The sequence below is a fragment of the Perca fluviatilis genome, chromosome 13, assembly GCF_010015445.1.
Source record: "Perca fluviatilis chromosome 13, GENO_Pfluv_1.0, whole genome shotgun sequence".
Lineage (NCBI taxonomy): Eukaryota > Metazoa > Chordata > Actinopteri > Perciformes > Percidae > Perca > Perca fluviatilis.
In genome coordinates, this window is record NC_053124.1 from 18,346,287 (window position 1) to 18,365,651 (window position 19,365).

Sequence of the window (19,365 nt, forward strand, 5' to 3'; positions counted from 1 at the left end):
CCCACCTCAGTGTCCAGACCAAACACACACACACACACACACACACACACAAAGCGCTATTCAGCCTTATTTTTACGCATGGTTCCCGTTTAGTTTATTCTCTTGCATATGCATGAGGACGCACATGCACATGGTGACACAATACACTTCCAAAGGTTTAAACTGATCGATAGGTGACAGTAACATATCAAGAAACACAGCATTGAAGAGGAAGACAGTAAACCAGTAAAGATGTAAACAATGCAGGATTAAAACTTTTAAATAAAAAAATAGATTTCGCAAATGTTTTATGAGAAGAGAAATGCATTCTACACATTTGTTAGTGCTGAAGGATACACAGGGTGTTTTGGTGAGAATCATTGAGAGTAAACATAACTTTTGTTTGTTTATAAGAAAACTTTAACTTATATTAAACTTTAACTTTAAGCACCTTTAATTGATGTTAGTGCATTTTAATTATTAATTAGCATTAATTGGACATTTTATTACATTTTGATGAGTTTATTTGTTGTCCTTCGTCTTTGATATTATAAGTTGCTGCAGACTTTGGCACAATTAGGGCTGGATATCATCATCGCAAGTTTTTTTATACCATTACTACTACTACTACAATACCTGAGAATTTTGTTTTTTACACAATGCTTTTTTTCATTTATTAAAAGAAGCAAGGGTTCTGAAATGTTGTCAAAACAGAAGCAGTCATTCACAAGCTTTGCCTGAATACAATACAGTCTAAAACTATATTTACTATAATTATGATTGTATTATTGTTTCAACTACAGAACCATCTGATCAAAGAATAGGTAAACAAGACCACTGACTTTTCAGTTGGTACCAATAAAGTTTAATACCCAGGACTAAACACAACAGCACTGTAAACTTAATGTAGACTACCTATTAAATTAAAACTCAGAAGAGTTTAACTTTCAAGTCTTTTTCTTCCCAATTAAGTCATCTCTCTGACGAGGGAACTGCAGATAACTTGTTTTGGAATGAAAATAAATGCCAAAGTTTAAATAGTTATCTTTGTTGTTTTTCTGTACGTGAAAACATCAAAATAAAATCTGTATCGCATGTGAAAGTTCTCCCCAGTGAGACGGCTTTGAAGAGGCCTTTGAAGTGGAGGAGTCGTGGTTATAATGGTGATGATGGTAATTGATAAGGGTGAGCTGAATGGTAAATGGCTGTTCATCGGGGGATAGGAAGTGCTGAATGGAAGCCAGACTGGATGTTGCCGAGCCTCGGGCTGTGTGATAATAAAAGGGAGGGGTTGAACCGGCGATGATAAGAAAAAGTGGCAATTGGGTGTGTGGAAATTTTTGTGTCTGTGTCACTTTGTGTGTGAGCGAGTGTGTCTGCTTGTGTGCTGAAAAGCATGTGGGTGTACACTTCCAGTGCATGTGTGTTTTCGTCAGTGTTTTGTGCTCATGGTGTTGTGTAGGGCTTGTTGGGAGATTGGAGGAAGGTCAAAGCGTGTGTGTGATTTGGGGGTTGTAGCAGGTGGTTGAATGGTAGCCAACCAACACACACTGTCGCTATGATTATAGGGGGGAAAGTGGATCAGGGGGAGAAGAAAAAATTAGTGAAAGAAAGGAATAGATAAAACAAACAGGTCAGATACATGGATGGGCCAAAAAGAACTAATTGATCCTGTCTGAAGACTCATTACTGCTTTAGGTGTACATATATAAATATAAAACTTTTTATTTATTATTTCAAAAAGCATTATGAATACTAATTGACATTTTCAATAAAGATGTGAAAGAACTGTATGGATAAATGGCCAGAAAGATTGTTCATTTTACTTTGAAGGGACACGCCAAACCCTGTCTGTTTGTGTGTGCGTATATGTGTGTGCATGTGTGTGATGGTGCTGCAAACTAATGAAACTGGCAGGGCGGAATCAATTACTGACCAGCAAGGATTTTCCCAGGAGGAGCTCCTCGACATGCATCTGTATGTACGCGTGTGTGTGTGTGTGTGTGTGTGTGTGTGTGTGTGTGTGTGTGTGTGTGTGTGTGTGTGTGTGTGTGTGTGTGTGTGTGTGTGTGTGTGTGTGTGTGTGTGTGTGTGTGTGTTTGGTTACCTGTGTCTGAGGATGTGGAGGTGTGTGTGCACATCTTCTTAGCTGCTATCAGTGCATGTCTTCATATGCAAATGTGTAGTTGTGCTAATGTTTTCAGTGTGTGCGTGTGTTAGGACAGCTGGCATGGAGTAGATACTGGCAAAGGAGTTAGCAGAGAAACAAGTTGATTTATAAACGAGTGATTCAGTGTTCAGTGCTGAGTACTGTTATGTTCTATTTCGTATCGGCTTTGCCCTCTAAGAGCTGTCGCTATTGGGTTAATCCCTTCGTGCATGCGCAGTCGTGAAGATTTCTTTTGCGCCCTTGTGCCCTGCATGGGCCTCTCTTACGTCCGCAGATACTGTATATTAATGCTGCGCAACCAGAGATCTGCTCCAGGTCCATGCTCACTCCACTGTCCACGTGTACCCGTGTACCACTTAGGTGGCCGTGGCGCTGAACAATACCGCTTTGCTAGCATGACTGCTAGCTCTGCTGTCTCCGCCATGACCGCTAAGCTCTTTGGCTGTTCCCCGCTAAGGCTGGGGCAGCCACGAGCTGTAGGAAGTTTAGGGGATGCAGTAACACACCTCCTAGAGAGCGGCGCCTTGGCGGCACCGAGATGTCGACTCAAAGAGACGGCACCCCGCGGGCTGCGGTCTGCGCTATAGCAAGCTAACGCTAGTTTAGCTAACAGCTAATTCGACTAACCGCTAGCTGAGACAGCATGTGATAACTTTAAAAGACCCTCAAAATAAAACCTGAAAATAACTGTTAAAATATAAAACAGCTGTTACGTCAGTTCTACTTTAATTGTGCTCATTTAAAATACAATCAATCAATACTTGTCTTTATTGTTAATACTGTTAGCTGTAGCATGCTTTTCCCAGTGTTTAGTTTGAGTTAACGTTATTTTAGACTGAATCAAGCTGTCAGCTAGCAGTTAGCTGAATTAGCTGTTAGCTAAACTCACGTTAGCTTCTCAGTGGAGGCTAACGGCAGACCACTACAACCAGGACCGGAAGCGTGGAACAAATCGTGCAGTGTCATAAATCCCATAGACAGTATATAAGCTGGACCAACAGATCCCGTTGCTCTGGACGGAGACCAGTGAAGGATATTAGCACTTTTCTGGTGAGTGCTGAGCGTTACTGCGCAGCCTCCAACTGAGAGAGACGACGTAAATGTGACATGAGCAACCTGTCTGAAAGTTGTAAGTCTTCTGGTAGCTGTGCCAAGAGAAATCTCAATCATTCTGAATCTTGCAGAGACGGAGAGTGTAGGTAAATGTAAGGAGATAACATAGGCACAGGCTAATTATTGCTAACTAAAATGCTAGTTAACATTAGTAATTAAACTTAAACAGCTCATGTAAGTCAAAACTGCCTGCAAGCTTCTCCTGTAGTATACGGTAATTCCTCTACTATGCAACAGTAAGTCGCTTGGTTATGATACAATCGTTAGCTACAACACTTCACAAAAGCTACAACACAAACGCAAAAGCTACAACACAAACACAAAAGCTACAACACAAATGCAAAAACTTCAACACAAATACAAAAGCCACAACACAAATACATAAGCGACAAAATAATAGCATAGGAAGCCGGTGTGTCTTAAAGAAGTATCCACGTACCTGACGGTGGAGAGAAGTTCTCTTACCTTTGAGCACTTTTACTGTCTCTCTCTTTCACACTAAGATGCTAATACTTCTTTAACATAGAAGAATGTTTTCCTATGGGAAGAGCATTAGAGACTAGGAGTAGGAGGAAGCCCTACCATTGGCATGCCGTACCGTTAGAAATTGCCACTGAGGGCACCCGCATAGCTCAGTTGGTAGAGCGGGCGCCCATATATAGAGATTTACTCCTCAACGCTGCAGGCCCGGGTTTGACTCTGACCTGCGGCCCTTTGCTGCATGTCATTCCCCCATCTCTCTCTACCTTATATGTCTTCAAAAATCTTTAAAAAAAAAGCATTGAACTCAAACTTCAAATTATCTCAACTGTGACATTGTTGCTGCTGACCTTTCAAAGCGTAACCAGTGAGATAAAGAGTTAGATAAAGTTGGTCACTTTGTTCTGCGTCTTACCTCGCTACCGCTGATCATGTGCAGCTTTAATTTACCTTACCTTTTTACATAGCAGCCATCGCAACTATGTCACCATGGCAACTAATACCACCAACCACTCACTCAAGTCCCTATTTCTATAATTGTCTTCAAACATCTGAATAAACCCTCTAATAATTTTTTCAATGTAATTAGTTTAAAAACAAACAGATTTAACATAAAAGTGCCAGTCGGGGTGTACAGATATGTCTGTGTTCATACATCATAGAGAGTTGTTCGTGTTCTTACTCAGAGGAAGAGGGCATGAGCAACAGCTTCACATTATTGTTAACTCATGCATGCAGTGTGTGTGTGTGTGTGTGTGTGCGTGTATTGTCGGCTTTTCATTTCTTTGATTGTTCTGTTCAATAATCGACTCCACAGTGACTGGTTGCTTCTCTATGGGGAACAACTGCATGCAGGAAGCAGTGCCATGCAGGATAACATTGGCCTGAATGAAGGTCTTATTGACCCAGGGGATACTGAGCAACTTTCTCTCTCCCATACAAACACACACACACACACACACACACACACACAATTGGAAGCCAGTAGGGCTGGACAACAGTCTCTTGGGTGGGTCTTTTAAAAACCAATCAAGCAGACATCTTGACTCTTTTCATTGTTTGGTGCTACAGTAACGTCGCCTGTGACCAGATACAACTATAGTTAAGGTCTTTACACACGCACACACATGCACACACACACACACACACACACACACACACACACACACACACACACACACACACACACTGCATATTAGGATATTGTTACAAAGTTGTACATAGAGAGCAGAGAGAACGCTCAGGCTTATATTCACACACTTCTATCAGAGGAAATATGCTTCTAACACATGACTATACTGTATATATAATCACTTGATTTAATATCTACTATTTAAAAAGGTTAAAAGCTTGATTGAATGATGTATATGACTAGGAGTTGTGGCACAACTTCACATACCTTGCATGAAGAAAGAATAACTGAATAACAGCAGCCACTGTGGCCCAAAGTGGTAATTACAGGATCATGACACATTGAATTTGCCTTAATTTGCCAAGAATCTCTTGAATCAGTTGCTTTGGGGACATAACCATGTTTATCTGTGACAGTTTAGCATGTAGTGTAAGAGTCCTTTCCATGAAACTTTCATCAAAATTATTAGTAAATTACAGGCCTTAAAATTAACCGTCAAAACTCCAGCAACACTTGCAGTGTTGGAACAACTTTAGGGATTTCTTCGGATTATTAATTAGCTTGGTCCGTGGTAGGGCGCTAGGGGTGCTGTAGCTACCCCTAGGATTTGCATTAGCTACACCATAAAAAAAAATAAAATTGCTATTGTTTATTTATAAAAAAAAAATAGTATAATTTATATTTGGAAAATTAATAAATACATTAATAAAACAAACCGATTATTTTTAGGCTAAAAAACATAGGTGATCGTGTTCGGCCAAAGGGTGCAGCACACATTGAACTTTTGACCTTAGCCTACTTCTGCAGTAACGTATTCACAAAGAAGAAGAAGAGCTCAATATTTGGAGCCGTTAGGATTAGAGAAGTGAGTCTAACGCTAGCAATGGATAGTTTTTTACTCCCTCAACGTCAAGGTGTAGAGACCATATCAAAACCTGTAAATGAGACTGAGAGATATGGTGAACTTGTCACCAACTGGGACGAGGAAAAGTGGCAGGAGGAAGATGACCTGACCACGGCTGTGATTGCTGCTGAGGATGCTTAACATCACCCTGCTGTACATGACATTAGACCAGGGGACCACACAGCCAGGCCACAGTGGGTGAGTCAGCTGATAGGGGACCATGCAAGAACTTTACTCTTATCGTAGAAGAGCATTATAGTAAACATGTGTTTTACAGAAATGTGAAGAAATGGATCACCGAATCTAAAGTTATACAGCGCACTGGACATCGGTTTATTTTGAGCACAGAAAACATGTTCACCCTCCGTGGCTTATTTAGATATATTAAGTCACTACAGATATGACTACAGTATTTTGACCATACGTGCAAGTGTGATAACTGTGTGAGGATACATGCGCGTGTGTTTTTATGTGTGTGCTTGGCTATGGGTGGTGTATTTGGCTTGCTGCATTACTCTTCTGAGCCAATGTATGAGAGCTGCAGTAATGATTGTTTGAACCCGGCTTGTTGGCTGGTATTTGAAATATGTTTGGTGGGCTAATCAGAGTTCTATGGTGCTATTGTATCGGCAAATTTAAATCAATCTCTCTCGTTCGCTCGTTTAGTAAACCGCGGCGGAGGTGGGTGGGCATCTGCGCGAGTGTGTAATGTTAGCCTATTTGTGTCAAGGGAAACTCAAAATTTCAGAGCACCCTCACTGAAACGTCCAGCAACCCCAATGCACCAGCAAAAGAAAATCTCTGGCGCCGCCACTGTTAATTAATGAAGATTTGTAGCTAACAATCTTCACACAGGAATGAAAGTGAAACAAGGCCTGTGGGAGCAAAGTCTGAATGTTACAGTAGATGTCACAGTTCACTGGTCTGACTGTGTGTGTGTGTGTGTGTGTGTGTGTGTGTGTGTGTGTGTGTGTGTGTGTGTGTGTGTGTGTGTGTGTGTGTGTGTGTGTGTATGTGTGTGTGTGTGTGTGTGTGTGTGTGTGTGTGTGTGTGTGTAAATGTGTCAGCAGGCATTTTGTTGTGTTTGGGACTGAGAGCCATCGTCTTATGTAACAAATGAAACTGTGTGTGTGTGTGTGTGTGTGTGTGTGTGTGTGTGTGTGTGTGTGTGTGTGTGTGTGTGTGTGTGTGTGTGTGTGTATGTGTGTGTGTGTGTGTGTGTGTGCATGTGCGCGTGTGTGTGTGTGTAGGGAGGTGGAGAGAATGGATGAGTTGTTAACAAGACCAACAACACCTTTAGCCACAGTAGCATCCCAACTTCCAGGGTTGACAGCACACACACACGCACACACACATGGTTAACAAGCATTCCTCTTGCCTGGTCTACCGCATGCTATTCAGTGAGTACACAATACACACACACACACACACACGCACACACACACACACTTGCATGAATACAATGACAAAGAGCTAAATGCACACCAGTGACACTATAAACACATTAAAAAACCTCTCTCTCTCTCTCTCTCTCTCTCACACACACACACACACACACACACACACACACACGCGCACACACCCTCCTGGCCTGCCTGATCCCTTGTGATGTTTTCTTTTAACGCACACAAACACAGACACACTCTCACACACAGCGCTCCCACACTTGCTCACATCTGTTTGGATTCCTAAGTAGCCACTGCAGGCCAAAGGAAACATTACGCAATGCATTCTCTCTGTTGTTGTTGTTGTTGTTGTTGTTGTTGTACCTCACATGGGTACATATTCTAATCCTGCTCTCAATTTTTTGTCACCTGTTCCTTCAGGTTGGCTGTTCCTTGTTCTTTTATCTTCAGCCCTGGTTATCCCTGCTAATTCGTGTGTACCTTGCTAACTCGAAGTCTGTTGTTGTTTCTCGTAGCGAAGGGATTTTGAGAACAGCAACACAGAGAGCATTTTGTAGCTTTTGTAAGTAATGTTGCTCTAGATATATGCAATTTAATAGCAGGTATCCATAAAATATAAAATACAGAAAATTTATATTAGAATACAGCAATAAGAAAGAAAAATAACTGAAGCATAAATGAAACATTTAACTTTTTTGTATAGTAATATATATCATATATATATATATATATATATATATATATACATACACTACCAGTCAAAAGTTTTTGTAGAAAGAATTTTTTTTTATATTTTTATATTCAAATATTCTTCAGAAAGTTCTTCCCAACTCTGTTGCAGAAGTTCCCATAAATGTGTGGCACTTGTAGTTGCTTTGCTTTCACTTTTCTGTCCATCCCAAACCAGCTCAATGGGGTTTAAGTCTGGTGACTGTGCTGGTCACTCCATGTTTTTAAGATTACCATCTTGTTCTTTTTTGCTAAGGTAGTTCTGGCATAGCTTGGACTTATGTTTTGGCTCATTATCTTGCTGTAGGATGAACCCCTGACCAACTAGGCGCGTACCAGAGGGTACTGCATGGCGCTGCAAAATGCTATGGTAGCCGTTTTGGTTCAGGGTGCCTTTCACTCTGTACAAATCACTGACCCTGGATCCAGCAAAACAGCCCCAGACCATCACGCTTCCTCCTCCATGTTTGACAGTTGATGTCACACACTGAGGAACCATCCTTTCGCCTACTCGACGGCGTACAAAAATCCTGTGTGATGAACCGAAGATTTCAAATTTTGATTCATCAGTCCATAGCACCTTCTTCCAGTCTTCAGTAGTCCATTGACAGTGTTTCTTGGCCCAGACAAGCATATTTTTCTTATTCTGACGTCTTAGCAATGGCTTTCTTGCTGCAACTCGACCTATCAAACCTGCAGCTCGAAGTCTTCTCTTTACAGTTGAAACTGAGACTTGCTTATTACGACCACTATTAAGCTGTGCTTGAAGCTGTTGTCCTGTGAGCCGCCTATCACGCAAGCTGTTGACTCTCAGAAACTTGTCTTCTGATTCTGTTGTGGCTTTGGGTCTGCCAGACCTCTTCCTGTCAGTTTCCCCCAGTTTCTAAGTGCCTTTTGATGGTGAAGAATACTGTACTCACTGACACCTTGATTTTCTTCGCAATTTCTCTGTAGGAAAGACCAACATTCTTAAGTGTTAAGTGTTATGATGGTCTGTCTCTCTTCCATTGTTAACTGCCTTTTTCCCGCCATTTTTATAGCAACACACTACTTTCTGTAGTACAATACTGTTCAAATAATGCTCACGAGGGTATGGTCCCACAGTGTGTTCCAACAATACTTTTATACAAGCAGAGGGGGTTGTAAGTAATTCAGACAAGTTGGAACTCCTGTGGGAATTGGTAGCACCAACTTTCAAAGCTTGATCATCCTCCATTGCTGCAGAACAGCTACATTGTTAACCCATTACTTGTTCCCTGAAAAAGGCCTTTTTGTAAAATACTGAAATGTACATTATTTTTCAGTTTTGGGTAACCTTACTTTTTTTTTTTTAACCTCAGGCAGTTCACCACTTACCTTTGTACCTATTTAAGCTATTCATTGGACTTGAACTGCTAAAATTTCAATAAAAAACAAAAGAAATTGGGGTGTTCTAAAACTTTTGAACAGTAGTGTGTATATATATATATATATATATATATATATATAGTTTATGTATAACTGGGCCTATTCATGAAGGATCGTTGCTAACAAGACATTTCTTACACAGTTTAACACCTTTTAATTCCTCTGGTTCTCAGCTTGTTGGAAGTCATGTCATGTCTCATTCCACTGAAACCCCCACACACACACACACACACACACACACACACACACACACACATACATACATACATACATACAAATACATACATACATACATACATACATATATATATATATATATATATATATATATATATATATATATATATACACAAACAAACATGCACACACACATATCACCAGTGTCCCATTACCTCCCAGATGTCTGAATGGTAGGTATAAGGTGTCTATCTGAGTGTGAACGTGGCTGCGGCTGCCGTAAAGCTCCTGGACGTTGACACAGTAAACGGATACTAAGGTTGTCTTAGAGGGGAAATGCCTCCTCGCCACACACCCCCACACACACACACACACATACCACACACACAACACACGTATGTACACTCATACACACACTCCAGAGGGAGAAGAGAGCACTGGAGGAGCGGCACTCACACGGAGATTGAGTTACAGCTGAATTAGATCTGAGCTGTGGGAACCAGCACCTTCCCTTACACACACACACACACACACACACACACACACACACACACACACGCATACACACACACCACACACACACACACACACGTGTTGTCACTTCTTGACACCATAGACACGCTGGGGGACACACGCTGAGATAATGTGGTATGTGTACACATTCTCACACACACACAGTCACCACTTATAAACAAACACACTTTCATGAACAGATGCAGGCATACCCTCAGGAACACACACACACACACACACACAAAAACTATGTGAGCCCACAAATAAAAAGCAAGTATGAACACGACATGACAGTGTGTGTGTGAGTGTGTGACTGGATTAACAGACATAATCATAAACATAGATACTCATGTCTAAACAGAAACACACACTTTGCTGTCACCTGTTGACACCAGAGAGAGGGAAGCCTGAGACAGCAAGTTTATATCTGGCATAAACACTGCCATGCACAATGTGAGTGAGTGAATTAATATGTGTGTGTGTGTGTGTGTGTGTGTGTGTGTGTGTGTGTGTGTGTGTGTGTGTGTGTGTGTGTGTGTGTGTGTGTGTGTGTGTGTGTGTGTGTGTGTGTGTTGATCGGGATGGCCTTGACTTGGAGATGGTGGCCCTAAATAAAGCGAGGCTGAAAAGAAAAAGGACAGAAGAGAGGCCACCACACCACAAGCCAGTAAACTCTCCACATCTTAATTGCCCTCCACGTTTTCACATGGTAATGCCTTTTTCTTACGTTTTGTGTTTGTGTGTGTGTGTGTGTGTGTGTGTGTGTGTGTGTGTGTGTGTGTGTGTGTGTGCGTGTGTGTGTGTGTGTGTTAATTTGTGTGCCCCCGCCAGGTTCACACAGCAAAGCCCGCGAGTGTGCCATAAACACATACACTCTGCTGGCCCAAGCTCCATTGTACACACAGCCGGATGGAAGGATGGATGAAACTTTTCCACCCCCACATACACCCGTTTTATTTCATCAACCAATGTTTCCCATCACCCCCCTCCTGCTCTGCCACTCCTTCGTAAAGTATTCTGACATTTTAAGACCTCTCTGAGTCGCTCTTTTTTCTCGCTTCATATGGTACTTCTTTACAGACAATCTTTCTAACAGTCTGAATACTTGATCCTGTTATATTTCAACAAATAGAAAGCAAAGGTTGGGCTGTACTTTTACTTTGCTGGGCCAGGTTACTGTCAAGATATGAACTGCTTCACACCAAAAGCAGTTCACACCAAATGGAAAATGACGAATAATAATTTATTTATATAAAATTAAACAAGAATGGGGGAGCAAACACATTTTAAACAATTTTCATTAGAACTTGCCTGCCTGTTACCGTAAATGCCCTCATATTTAAGGCACAGTTTATAATGCAGGTTTTCTGTCAAGTATGTAAAGTCTCAAGCCTCAGACTTCCTCAAACTTTGAAAAGCTCCCTCAGGAGCTACAGAAGACATTATACAACTGTTTTCACAGGATCTCAATGACAAATAAACTAACCTTTATGTGTAAAATCAGTGGAGCGCCCATTCAAAGGTGGAACAATGAGAAAAGATTAGTCAGAAACAAAAAAAGTTTTAGTCAATTTGTACAAATGGTTGCTGTATCACATAACAGTCAGTTTTAAAGCTGCAGTGTAAATGCAGGCCATGTGCAGTGCAGTATTAAGCCGTCCTGCTGGGAACACTTTACGCATTGGAACTAGATTTGTCTCAACACCAGTGCAGGGTCGCAGCAGGTCACAGAGGAGATAATAGTGAACAGAGAATAATCTTCTCTATTAATGTTTGCTCTCCCCGTGACCTCTGAGGGCCTTACTGTGAAGCATCGAGCCATTACAGAGGATATGATGAGAAGGTCAAAACAACACGTGCACACTCACACACACACACTCACACACTTCATATCCACACAATGGGTGGCACTAGGGTTCCCCTGTCGACAGCTGCAGCTGTGATCACATGATTACCTTTCCACCTTAAATTTGTGTTAATGTTCAACCTACCACACACACACACATACACAGACACACACACACCCCAAACGTCCCATTAGTACCAACACAGACACTTGCACTATGCCGCCATCCGTTTAGCCCTGTCCCCCTGGACGAGAGCACCAGGAGCACCAGGGGAGAGAAAGGGGAGTGCAAACAAACTCTCCCCGGGTCCGGGGCTCCGGTTTCAGCCTTCCGTCCGCCGTGGTTGGGGGGCCATGGGAACACGAAGCACCAGGGGCCCTGTGTCAATAAGGAGCAGTGGTTCAACACAATGGGGGCCTGCCTGCAGACAACACTGCTGACAGACACCCACACAAAAGGGCCTGTGAATGGGAAGGAGGCTCATGCACACACACATGCACATGAACATACACACACACACACACACACACACACACACACACACATAGAGAAAAGAATAGAGCAGTGTGTGGTTGCCCACAAGGCCAATGTTTGATGACTGCTTCTGTGTGTGTACACATACACTCAAACACACATGCCCACACAGACATAAACACACGATAATAAACTGAGGCCTGTACACAGTTTGAACTTAAAGTACTGCATGTACCACAGGAAATCACTGTGACAAAAACACATCAGTAGATTGTACTTTTAATGCATTCTTTGCATTTGTTTCAGTCTGTTTTCAAACAAAAAGCCAAACTGGTGGAATTTACTGCATCCAGCCATTTAGATCAAATTAGATAAATTGTCACAGAAAAATGCACCATCAGATACTTTAATCGGATTGTGTAAACCCCTGTATGCTCCAGAATGAAGTTTTCATTCTGCTTTTCATGCATGGTTTGGATTAGGCAGATCTAATCCGATTTTATGCCACAAATGTGTTTACATGACTACCTGGGAAGCACAAAGGTGTCACTGTAAGTCTCTAATGTCTGAATACAAGGAAGCAGGAACAGGAATCATTTCTGACAAATGTTGTTTAGGTTTGCCATTAAACCAAACTTTATATAGCCTTATTAGTTGTGTTACATTGATTTGGCTGTCTCTAGATACGTACATTGGTCCTCTAGCTTATATTACTTAGGTACCAACCAATATAATTTCACAAAAATCTAAGCCAGGATCAAATCACTGCTTGTATTTGAGGATTCATACATTAAAAACAAATAATACACAATTCTTACTGGCATTTGCTCCAAATTTGCACAGAGGAATCATAAAAAAACAAAAACACATCAGTGTTAGCAGACCCGCATTTCATCAATGCCACGATCAATTCTTCCATCAGTGGTCTCACTAAAGAACTGGGACAGTACATGAGCTGTGTTGACTGTTTGACTGTGCAGGAAGAAATGTAAAGAGAAGTGCTGCCACCTGGTGTCAGCCCAGACAAAACCCCAAATTATGTTTTAATCCTGAGTCTTAACAGCAGATGGCAGCACCTTGGCTATTAGGTTAAGTTCATGGTCTTCTTAAACTATTCACCCATTCATCTTGGGCCAGTTGTTCAAAACATTTAATCTGGATCAAAATGATCCGGATTTGGAAATCCCATTTTTTGCTATTCAGGATCAGGTAATCTGTCTTACTTTTATGCCGGTTTTTCAAAGCAACATTGGACTGGATCACCCTGATCCAGATACACAGTTTTCAAGATTACCAAATCCGGATTACCCGTGCTCTAAACATATCACAATGTGGGCTACCAGCTATGTAAAGAACAGGTAGGACAGCCAACAGGGGCCACTTATTTTGAGACAAAACACAAAAATAATATAAACATCCACTTCCATTCATAATTTTATGACCCCTCATCTGAGCCACAACAAATAAAAACAAATATACATTAACAAATACATTGTGGATATTTTGAAAACGTCTTAAAAAAACAAAAGAAAAGGCTAAATGTCCAATAGTTAACAAAATAAAGAATGTTCAGGGTTCTTCTTCATCTGAGGAGGAGAGACCAGCATTTCCAAGCCCTGCTTTTAGGAGGCAGATCTGAAGTTTGGCTTTGGTTTGCTGCAGTTTGGTCAGCTTGATTTGTTCCTCTGCCAGGAGTATCTGTGCTTCTGCTCTTTCACTTTCTCATTTAGACATGGGGACAAGATCATTTTAATTTTTATTTTATTTTTACTTTACTATACTGAATAGCTTAATTGGTAGCCTATGTCTACTTCATCTACTTTATCACTGTTACAACGGTTACACAAGTCAAGTGCAAAATATAAATAAAAGTATACACTAAATGATACAAATGTATTATTTGACCAATTTTAAAGTTTTACTACATTTTCTTCCTGGAATCCACCTTGAAATCCTACCCCCTGTTGGGATCAGGATAATCCTGTTTTTTTGGATCAAAGTTATCCAAATACTACTGACAAGTTTTGAACAACACAAACTGAAGGTTTGATCCAGATTAAAACTAGGATTGGATTCCGTGATCTAATCTGATTTCAGAATCCTTCTTTCCCTTTTGAACAACCCATTTTCAAGATTTGATCCAATCCGATCAATTTACCTTTGAACAACTGGCCCCCTATGATTACAGAATCCAGATATAAACAGAGATCACATTACTAGGCAGGAGTATCTGGAGAGAAAATCAGATTTATTATGATTAAGTGAACTAAGAAACATCAGAGGCGGTTTAATCTCTTTCGTCTTCCTCAAACTTTTTTTGAGATGCACCTTTTTTTGTAGAGGAAGGAGTTCCTCTGACTGTGTGGTGCATGTCACCCGGTTATCCTTTAACCACACGTGTCACAGTAAAAACTGTGTCACTGCCCAAACTGTCGGTTTACAGTCCAGGCAGTTAGCGGACACTAGTACAGTTTTAATTTTTTTCTGTTGCAGCTCTCAAAACATTAGAGCATAACTTGTGCTGTGCAACGCAACACTTTATTTTTGTACAATACAAAAATAAAGCTGCCACAACATTGTGCTGTAAAAGCAAATGCATTCATATAAGATTATTACCACACTATTTCATTTATCTCACATCTGGGATTTGCTCTTGCAACATACTGACATTTTTTGGCGTGGAGCAACCATCCCTTACATTCGTGTGCTGCTCTCTTACTCTCTTACTGAAATGTATGAAACATTTGTTTGAAAGGTTATGAAAGTAGGCTCAAATATGTTTCATGTGAGGATTTACACAACACAATGATAAACACGTCTGGGCGTAATACAGATCAATTGAAAAAAGTGTAATCCATTTCCATCACCAAGACTAACTCAATGCATCATTTGGTCATCTGTAGATATTTGTGTGCATTTTGTGTGCAAGCAACAAGAAAGAAAATTACCTTGAGAATCATGAGTTTAACTCAATTACTGTGCCAAAGCAAACGAAAAAAACCATAACCAAAGTGACACTTAAAAGTATAATCTCCTGAGCATGGGCAGATAATTCACAGTGATATTACAGTAATAATAAAATAACTGTTTTGGAGGATGTGGAATATAACCAAGGGGTCCAGCTGCTCGGTTCCACCTTGTACTAGTCAAAGTCAAAGTATCTTTATTAGTCTCTCTAAGGAGAAATTTGTTTTGGACACTGAGAGAAATTGCTGCAAGAGTTACAACAGAGACACACAACAAGCACAGGGTTAAAACAATGAAAAGACAAATGTACAGTAAACATTTGGGCTACTCAAAGAGCTACGCAAATTGCAAATTACCATTTTCTATACTCTATACTACTTTCTATACTAAAGAAAGCCATCCTTCCTGCATTCTTCTGTTCTCCCTTACATGCCTTACAATCATTATTACTTCCATAAGCATCCATGCATTCAGTCATAAATAAACATTCATTTATCCATTCATAAATATCCATACATTCAGTTATAAAAATGCATTCATTCCAAAACTCATATCCATACATACATTCAGTCACAGATATACATGAACGAATTCATAGTCATACGTTCATCGCTGCTCATTAATGAGCTTGACTGAGAGAGGAACAAATGAGTGCTTATACCTGTTATATTTGCACAAAGGAACCCTGTACCTCTTTCCTGAGTTCAATAGCTAAAACTCTGAAGACAACACAGGAGAGTTATCAGATAGAATGGTCATACGGAGTGAAGTTATATATGTGAAAAAGGTAAACGTAATCAAACTGGTTCAAAGTCTGAGCTGCATCTCTTTTGAGTGTTACTTGGAAAGACAAGGTTTGCTGCTCTGGGTCTTAAAGAGAAAGAAGTTTGTCCTGACCATCATCAGAAGAGCAAAGGAAAATAAGTGGACAAAAAGGTTAAAGCAATATCAAAGTTTTATTCTTAAAATGTAGTATAGAGAGGAACAGTAGTACAATTCAGACAGAAAAAAAGGAGAATGTAGTTCCATCTTTGAAAACCTTCGATAAAAACGTAAAAAGAGTAACCTGAATTTGCTTTGTGTTCGGAGGGCACTGAGGCGCGGCCCAAGTTTTGCATCACGGTTAAAGTTCGAGAGAAATTGAAAAATACAACCTTTTGCAACAGCGTAAAAAAATACAGCTGGGGGAAAAAAAACCTCTGCTTTACATCTGTAGTGTTTTTGCTTCGTTTTTCATGTTTTTTTGTTGTTGTCGTCCATATAACAAATACAGCATAAAATCTAAAAGGATACATCATAGTTTGGAGTTTCATTCATTACAGTAAAATCAGTAGGATGGTAAATAGTATCAAAAGAACAAACAAGACAACAGAACGGTGTGATGAGCAAGCACACAGCGTGAACAGAGAGCGATAGAGGAAGGTTAAAGTTCACGGAAATAAACCACCACACCAGGTTTGGAGCTGACCGTCAATGTGTTCCATTAAGTAAATCCACTAGTTAAATAATATATTCTTCATATATATATATATATATAGATCTCATATAATCTCCACATACATATATATATGTATATGTATATATATATATCCTTAATATAACCCCTCCTACAGTGATTTGAAGGTAAAAGTGACACGTAGAGGATGAATAGCTCTGACTTAAAATATATCTTCTTCCACTGAGAGTGAAGGGAAGTTACACATCTTCTGTATCATTAGCACTTCAGTTCATACTGTATATTCCACTGCATATGAACAGATACTGCTGTTCCAAGGTTTTAACCCGCAAACAATCCGTGTTTCTTTAGAAAATATGTGCTTAATGAAATAACAAAGGAGAAAGGAAACATCTGTGGAAAGGACAAAATTAAACAAAATATGCATCTAGGGTAAAGTGAATGATTCTGTAGCATAAAAACATTTAAAAATCTTAACAATTACAGACACGAGCAAGGATTTTCTACACTAAGCAAGTTTTCACCTGGCTTTTCTCATACATTATAGTTCAACAATAATTAAAAAATAACAATTTTGGTTGGACAAATAGAAATTAACAGTCTTGATTGCATTTTGGAGTCAATATATAATATTAAATAACAAAAAGTCTAATAAAAAAAAAAAAAAAAGAAGTTGCGCATTGGAAGAAAGACACAACAGTATATATAGTTCCATTCAGACCTGCTTTTGGGGAAGCGAAGAAACAAAAAATTATTTTCATGAACACAAACGTAAGTGCATGTCTATGAGGCGCCATAGAGCTTCACTTTTTGTGGAACAAAGTGTTTTTCTACCTGGCAGACCTAAAAATAAAATAAAAACAAACTTACGTCAAACTAAACCGATGACATTTTGTATACCTTTGACAAATGAAAAATGGAGTTCTTTCAGACTTAAACTTCACACATCATGATTTTCTGCACTTCTTTCTCCTCTCAACCAATGGTCAGTACCAAATATAATCAAACATATACAGGTATTGATGTCCACTTAGGTCCTCAAAACATCAATGTCAATCAATGTACAAGTACTGCCGGTAGTTCTACAAAATGGTATGTGTGTGTGTGTGTGTGTGTGTGTGCAATAAATCAAATAAAAGTTGAAAAACAATGGCAAAGCTTACCTGATAGTCGCCGTAGCACAACAGTGTTCTATAGTTTAAGCTGATTACATATGTATAACTGAGTCAGTTTAAGCTTTATGATTATAAATATCATATTTAGCCTGTAGGTCCAGTATTCTGCGACAAGCATTACAGCACCAAACGTTTCGTCATTTGGCAAAATTCAAGCTTTAAGTGAAAGTCAAATGCTTTTGTTTAATAATAATAAAGTGTTACTGTGACGCCGTGATTTGTATAAAGCTAGCAATAACATTTCCCCTTGTACTTTCGATTTTTTTTAATTCATCTTTAAAAAAAAATTAAAAAAAAAAAAAAAAAAAAAACCTCACCTTTTCTTCTTTTCTCTTTTTTTTTTTTTTTTTTTTTAAGCGTATTCAGTAGTTTTTGCTTCCTGCTAAATCTTGGTGTGCGGTCTGTTTGGCACAATACCACAGCCCTCTTAAATTAATCATAAATATGGCTGTGATACCTTAGAGTCACAAAACAGATTTTTTGGTTCCAAGATTTGTGCAGGGAAAGAATAAAATTTGAAAAGAATAATATAATATTTAGCGCATCTAAACAAGATCTACAGAGCAAGTTAAAAATCTTCCTGTGGACAATAATGCTCTTCTTCCGTGTACTTCTACAAGCACCAAGCAACATACTTTCAGATTGTGTAGAAAGCAACAGCCATTACTGTGCCTCTGCTTGCAGACAAAAACAGAAATAAAAAAAAAGAAAAAAACATTATTGATAAGACCATAATAACCTCTCTTCATAAATTAAATAATTAACATTTCGCTTTTTTTAGTTGATTGGCCTACCCCAACTCTACTATATCATCACCCTGCCCAACTCTCCCCCGAAAAACAGGAAATAAAAAATACATCACAAAACCTGATTTATCATATTATTCGTCGATAGAATCTTTCTCTTGTGGGCTCTGGGCCCAGAGTTGGACACATTTTAACAATAATAAAATCTGTACATCTTGGAGTTTCCACTCTACGAAAGCTTTTTCTTTTAATCCACCTCTTTGTCATATACTTGCACAATTAAGTAACCTCAAGGTTTGATAGCACTTTGGAGTTGATTGTTTACCAGCTAGTTTTTGTATACATATATATTAAACATCAACTTTTTTTTCTTTTGTTTCTCAAGCTTGTTAGAATTCTTAGTCCTCTTCTGGGGCAGCACCAGCGTTGCCCTCACCCCAACTTGATTGGTCGTTGTCGTTAGGCTCCTCCCCCTCCAGGTCCTCCCCTTCCTCCCCTTCGAAGTCTTCGTCGCGAGGAAACTCCATGCCCTCCATGGCCTCCAGGCCCTCCTGAGTGGCCTGGTGCGAGTCAGCGCAGTCCGCACACACACCGTAGCGCCGCGAGCCGTGGCGGATACCAACGCTGGCTGCAAGCATGAAGATCTTCTTGCACACCATGCACTTGTATTTTTTGTCCTTCTTGTGCACC